General features: G+C 36.7%; 1 pseudogene; it reads left to right on the forward strand.

The window, feature by feature from the left end:
• Nucleotides 1-3,549: 3,549 nt before the first annotated feature.
• LOC132310654 (small nucleolar RNA R71) lies at nucleotides 3,550-3,648 on the forward strand (annotated as a pseudogene).
• The last annotated feature ends 3,409 nt before the right edge of the window (nucleotides 3,649-7,057 follow it).

Below are 7,057 nucleotides of genomic sequence, written 5' to 3' on the forward strand. Positions count from 1 at the left end.
GGAAGCACGGGGGCCATACGAACAATGTTGTGGGCCCATCAACACAACAATTTAATCAATTTTAGCCACTTTACAAAGCCCATACTCCCATAATCAATTCAAAACTCAAAATATATAAACATATATACACATATATATACACATATATACAAACATGCTTCAAGCTCATCAATGGTGGATTTCATCATCAATATAACATGGATTCAACATTTAAAACATGTATTGACAAGTGGAGGCTTGAAATCACAAGGTGTGGCTCGGATCTTACCTCAAATCGTGAGAGAAGATAAAAAGAAGATGGTGATGCAAACTCCAAGAGGAGAGAGAGAGAATCAAAGTCGGGATCTCACCGGAGGTTCGCCGGAGAAGATGATGATGATGGGTGAGTGCAGTGGCGATGAAGGATGAGGGACAAGGGTTTGGAGGGTTGGATCGATCTAACAAATCGATCTTGAGACCCTCCAGGTCTATTTTTAAAAACATTTCCCGATTAGTTTGATCGATCGAACTGAGATTTCAGATCGATCAAACTTTGATGATCTCTCTTCAAAGTATTTTTGGGATTTTTTTAAAATTTTTGAAAAATTAAAAACTAAAATTAAAAATAAAAAATTAAAATTGAAAAATAGAAAATATTTTTGGATTTTTGAAAAATAAAATAAAATAAAAATATTTTTGGATTTTTGAAAATTAAAAAGTTAAATAAAGTCAAACAAAGATCAAAATAGAGAATTGAAGAACTACGATCGCTCTGAACAAAATGTTCGATCGATCAGATAAAGAGCAAAAATATGCAGGTTTTTGGTTCAAAAATTTGGCTAAGTGTTGGAACTTGCAGATCGATCGAACTTTAAAGTTAGATCGATCGAAGAACTTCAGATCGATCTTGAAATGTTTTCAATCGATAAGACAGAGAACTGAAATATGCAGGTTGATGCAGGCTCAAAATTTTCTAAGTGTTGGATCATGAGATCGATCAAACTTTGAAGTTGGATCAATCTAAGGTCTTCTGATCGATCTGAGAATTAGTTCGAATGATGGGACAGAGAGGTGATTTGGATGCAGGTGGATGCAGGTGGAAAATTTTTCTAAGTGTTAGATGCAGGTGGAAGTTCGATCGATCTAACTCTCATTTGAGGTCGATCAAACTTATCCAAAATGCTCAATCACAACACAAAATCATGCAATCTTAATCACAGTTCCTAGCAATGCATATGAACCCAAAGCCAATATCTAGACTTCGTAAGAAATGAAATTTCAGATGGAAATGAGGGAGGAATAGGGTTTTGACACCCTACGAAATGTCGTGCTAGTTTTTAACATCTCTAGCAAGACATTGGGCTCTTTTAGCCCAGATCAAAGATCTTGTAATGCATCCCCTCCTTGTTGGGGTGATAGATGCTTTGAACTCCACCTAACAAATGGTTCTTTGAAGAACTTGTTGGATTAAGTTCAAAAGAAATTTTTGATCCCTTATCAACGCAATCACAACCTTTAGGCTTCTATGCCCTTTCAAAGCAAGAATTTGAAACAACACTTTGAGAATGCAAGGTTGAAGATAATCCTTTTAAAGTTTTGGTCTTACACAAAAGCTCACTTCCTTGACATTGAAGATCATGACATTTGTCTACAACATTAACCTCTCCTTCATATTTGTCAAATGAATTGAGTGTGGGATTGAAGATATTCAACTTCACCTTCATGTGGCCAAATCAGATCTTCATTATCCCCGTCTTACAATTAATGTTAGCATTAGCAGTTGCCAAAAAAGGACGGCCAAGGATAACAGGAATTTGGCTTTTAGGATTGGGGATCGGTTCCGTGTCAATGACAACGAAATCAACGGGGAAGAAGAATTTGTTAATCTTTATCAAAACATCCTCAATTATACCCCTAGGCTTCTTGATGGATCGGTCGGCAAATTGTAAAACTACCGACGTCGGTTTTAATTCACCTAGGCCCAATTTGACATAAACCGAGTATGGAAGAAGGTTAACACTTGCTCCTAAGTCAAGAAGCGCTCGATTAATGATGTGATGACCAATGATGCATGAAGCAGTAGGTGAACCGGGGTCCTTAAACTTTGTAAAGTGTTATGTTGCAAAATTGAGCTTACTTGCTCGGTCAAAACCACTTTTCTTGGTGCTTGGCTCTTGTTCTTCCGCTTTTGGGTGCACAAGTTTTTCAAGAATTTGGCATAAGCCGGAACTTGTTTGATTACATCCAAAAGTGGAAGATTGACTTTCACTTGCCTAAACATTTCCATGATTTCATTAGTTTTTGCCTTTTCCTTGTCTTTTGAAATGGATCCTTTTAAGGCATCCGGAAATGGAACTTTTGGTTCAAAACTCTTTTCAGCATTTTCTTTTGAAAAGTCCTCAACACAAGAATTTTTGGAATCACTTTGTTTCAAATCATTTTTCAACAAAACATTTTCAAATTCATTTTTCAGCAAATCTTTCTTCAAATTATTTTCAAAATCACTCTTCAAATCACATTTTCAAGTTTTCTCATTCACAAGATCATGTATATGCAATGAAGGAGGAATGGGATGTGAAACGGAACGGGTGACAACTTGAGGTTGCACCGGTTCACTCTCTTCATTGGACATTTCAACTTGATTGTCCACAATCCTACCACTCTGCAAGGTAGTCACCGCATTAACATGCTCAATGGTGTGGCCTTCTGATGAGGAATGGGTTTCTACAACACATTGTTGCTTAGGTGGGGCATTAATAGGCATCTTTCCCTTCTCTCTAGCATTAAGAGTGCTTGCTATTTGCCCTACTTGGGTTTCTAGCTTCGCAGTGGATTGAGAGTGAGAATGAAGCAATTGTGTGTTAGCCTCAAGAGTGCCTAAAGCATTCAAAACTTTTTCTTCAAAGGCGGGAGTTAGGAAAATGAGAGTTAGCAAATTGATTCCCTTGTGATTGATAAGGTCTATAACTTTGGGATCCTTGGTTTTGAAGTGGAGGTGGAATGTGCTGACCTTGAAAATCGCCTTGGGAAGGGTTTGAGCCCTCTCCTTGGTTTTTCCAAGAGAAATACAGATGATTTCTCCAACTTGGATTGTAATGAGTACCATAAGGATTGTTCCCTTGGTTCACAAAAGCTGCATTGACTTGTTTATTAGGTTCATTTTGTACTTATCCGAGAGGACAATGAGAAGTAGAATGAAGAACACTAGAACAAGTCATACATGTTTCATTTGATGCACGATGAGAATGGTTAGGGAAGGAAGATACTTGGTTCACCTAGTTTTGGTTAATCAAGAATTGATTAAACCTTTGAGATAAAGACTTCATTTCGGCGGCTATTTCATTTGAGTGGTCGACTTGATGTAAGCCAACACTCTTCCTACCTTATGAATTTCTACTATTCTTGGATGATAATGTTCTATGCAAAGAATTTTCACTCATGCTCTCATAAAGACGACACACGTCATCCTTATGCCTATCAATGTATGAGCCATCCATGGAAGCATCAACCATACTTTTATAATTATCAAATAAGCTCTCAAAGAAATATTAAACTAATTGCCATTTGGGCATGTCATGATGTGGACACTTCCTAAGCAATTCATTAAAGCGTTCCCATGCCTCATGAAACGTTTCTCCATTCCCTTGTGAAAATTCTCGAATTGAGGTTCTCATAGCATTGGTCTTAGAAACCGGATAGTACTTCTTCAAGGACCCACAAGAAGTGATTGAAAAAGGCCTAAGATTGTTAAACCAATACTTAGCCTTGTTTTTTAAGGTGAATGGAAAAAGTTTGAGTCTTAAGACCTCTTTCGGCATGTCCGTATATTTTATGGTGGAACATACTTCTAGAAACTCATCCAAATGCTTGTAAGGTTCTTCACTTGGAAGTCCATGATAGATAAGAAGCATTTGAATGGTTTGTTGCTTAATTTCATAGTGATGTGCTCTAAATGGTGGCAATTGAATGCATGTGAGTGCATTGTATTCATTAGGCATATAGTGATCTCTTAAAGCAAGTGGAGGATTAGCAATTTGAGGTGCAAGGTGGGCACCTTGATTTTGATTTCCTTGAATGATGAGAGGTTGTGGAGCATACATTGGCCTTGGCATTCCAAATGGAACTTGGCCTTGTTGTTGTTATGGTTAGTGAATGAATGGCCTAGGCATGTCTAATGATGCTTGTATGTTCTCATAATGCACATTTAGATAGAGGATACCTTATTGGTCTATGTGACCAAGGTCATTATGGCATTCCATTGATATAATGGATCAAGTAGAACTAGAACTTCCTCTTCCGCTAGGATTTCTAAGTACGAATTCAAGATGCAAACAAGAGGGACAAGAGTTAGTTTTAGTGATCTACGACCATGCATGCACAATGTAAAAACACACAAACACAATGAATGAACAAACACTTCGACTTCACAACAATTTCAATGAAACTTCCTCCACAAACACTTAACCCATACTCCTATGCTTTAACAAAAATGATGCAAAGAACAATTAAAAACAAGCCTCCATGTGGGCCGATGATTTAACTAAGGGATTGAGTAAGAAAAAGCTAACAAAGGTCCTATAGCACTTCAACTCCAAATTTATAGCTTAAGCTTAGCAATTTTTTAAAAAAATTTAGCATTTTTCCTTGCTTGCTTAGCTCCTTTGCTTGAATGCTCCTTTGCTTACCTCTTAGCTCAATGCTCCTTGTCAAATATGAATAAACACAATAAGTAATCAAACGAAAAATAAAAACAAAGTAAAGACACGATCAAAAGAGTATTAATTCCTAATTGATTCCACAAATACGACGTTGCCTAATCCCAAGCAACGGCGCCAAAAACTTGGTGGCTCGGTTATGTAGTCGTCATACCACAAGCTTGAGAGAGTGTGCATTAAGGTGAGGGCCAAGTTTTACATTTATAGAAGCAACTACTACCTTCACTAAAAATATAGTTAGGGCGGGTAGGGATCGTCCCAAGGGATTGGAGTCTAATTTGGTTGTGTAATCGCTATTAGGGTTAGTAGGCCGAATGATCAAACAAATGGTTGGTTGGTTGATTAAACTAAGAGCAAATTAAACTAAATAATTAAATGCAATAAAGAATAAATAAGAGAGAGAGAGAGATCTTGGGGTTTAGAGGTCACCACCAAACAATGCTTTTCTACACCCTTAACAAGTGACTAATGAGGGAAATGTGTGTTGCAATATTGATGTGTGTGTACATTAGGTTGATTCAATTAGCAAGGGTGACCAATTAAGCATACATTGTCTAATCAACATGTGAAAAGCATAATATATCTAGTAATTAAGTATATATTGTCTAAATAGCATGTGAAAAGCACAATATATCTAGCAAGTCATTAATCATTTCATTAAGCTCACAAGCTAAATACACCACAAGGTTAGAGACATATGCTACTTGTATTCAAAAGTATGGAACATCAAACAACAAGCATGGATTGTCCTCCCATCTAACAATTATGCTACCACTACACTACAATTAAGCTAATGACATGAAATTAAACTAATTAAGCTAAGGGAGAGGCACAATCCATCAAGAAATGAGCATGAACCATCTAGAAAATTACAAGAGCATTCCTTTAAGCACTATGTTTTGGCAATCTCTAGATCTATAGCATTAATACACATAGACATGCATCAATAACACAAGAAATAGAGACAAACACATGAACATTTATTCTAGCATACATAGACATATGGATAGAATTAAATGATCAATTGGAAGCATTAAACCACATAAATCATTGAATAAACAAGATCTATATATATATATAAGTGCCAAAACATGTATTACAACACTAATCCCTCAATAATACACAAAATCAAGATGTAGAAAGCATGCTTGGGGCTAACTCTAGCCCCAAGAGGATGTCTAGCCACTCATGGCAGTGCTTCTCCAACCCTCAAGGGCTAACTTCATGGTAGAGATTTACTCCTTGGTTGATGAAGAGTCTCCAATGGTGTCTCTAGCCTCCTCTTCCTCTAAGCTTGCTCTCCAAGAGATGATATGATGTGATATGGTATTAGGTGCTCTTTTGTAAAAAGTAATCCTTATCCTTATATATGTAGGTCAAAATGACACACAAAATGAGCTGGGGTCGTGCACAAAATATTCCCCAATGATTGGATAAAGGACAACTTTTAATGAGTTGGAAATGTAACTTTTTCGCACTGGAGGAAGTTCGATCGATCGAACCTTGGACTTGGATCGATCGAACATGGCTGAGATCTATCGAACTTAGGCTGGATCGATCTTCAATGGCGGCGCTTTTTGGATAAAGACAAGTCTTAGATATTTTGAAGATATTTTTGGGAAAAGGATAAAAGTGGTTGGTAGGGTGGTACAACTAGATAAGATCAATCATTTGGATAAGGACAAAGTAGTTCGATCGATCGAAGAATGATGTTGGATCGATCGAACTTTTGAAATCTCTGAAAATGTCATCATGGCTCTAATCCATCTTGAAGTGCTGAGATCGATCATATTAGATCGATTGAACTTTGATCTGAGATCGATCGAAGATGTTGATTTCCACTTTTTTCTTCCTTTTGCTTCCACTTGGCTCCGTTGTTTGATTCATCCCAAAATTGCTTCATTTTTGCTCTTATTTGTTTAAGTTAGCTTATTTTCGGGATAAGTGCCTGAAAATGGAAATAATACGAAATCAATCTAAAACAGTAAAGTAAGATAGATAAAGGTACTATAATACCTAAGCTTAAGGGGTTTAAATACGCACTTTTCAGCGCTTATCAAATATCTTGAAGAAGTTCATTAAATCAAAAAGGCAAGAATAACCTATCAAAGGTCTACATGATTAAACTACCTAAACTAAGGTGTAGCCTTAAAATTACTCACTAAGTCAAAGATTATCAAGCCATTAATTTAATAATGAATGCACATAAAGTTAGGAATCAAGCATAGACCATCAAAGGGGGAACCTAAGCCATGGACTATCAAGGTTCTCCATCTTTATGCCAATAAAACCATTCCATGATCTCATTTCCATTGTCACTATGAAAGTACAAACAATATGATTAAGAGAAGAAACCATCTAAG

The sequence above is a fragment of the Cornus florida genome, unplaced genomic scaffold, assembly GCF_030987335.1.
Source record: "Cornus florida cultivar Cherokee Brave unplaced genomic scaffold, ASM3098733v1 CherokeeBrave_3.0.0_Hap2_Chr05, whole genome shotgun sequence".
In the NCBI taxonomy this organism is placed as follows: domain Eukaryota; kingdom Viridiplantae; phylum Streptophyta; class Magnoliopsida; order Cornales; family Cornaceae; genus Cornus; species Cornus florida.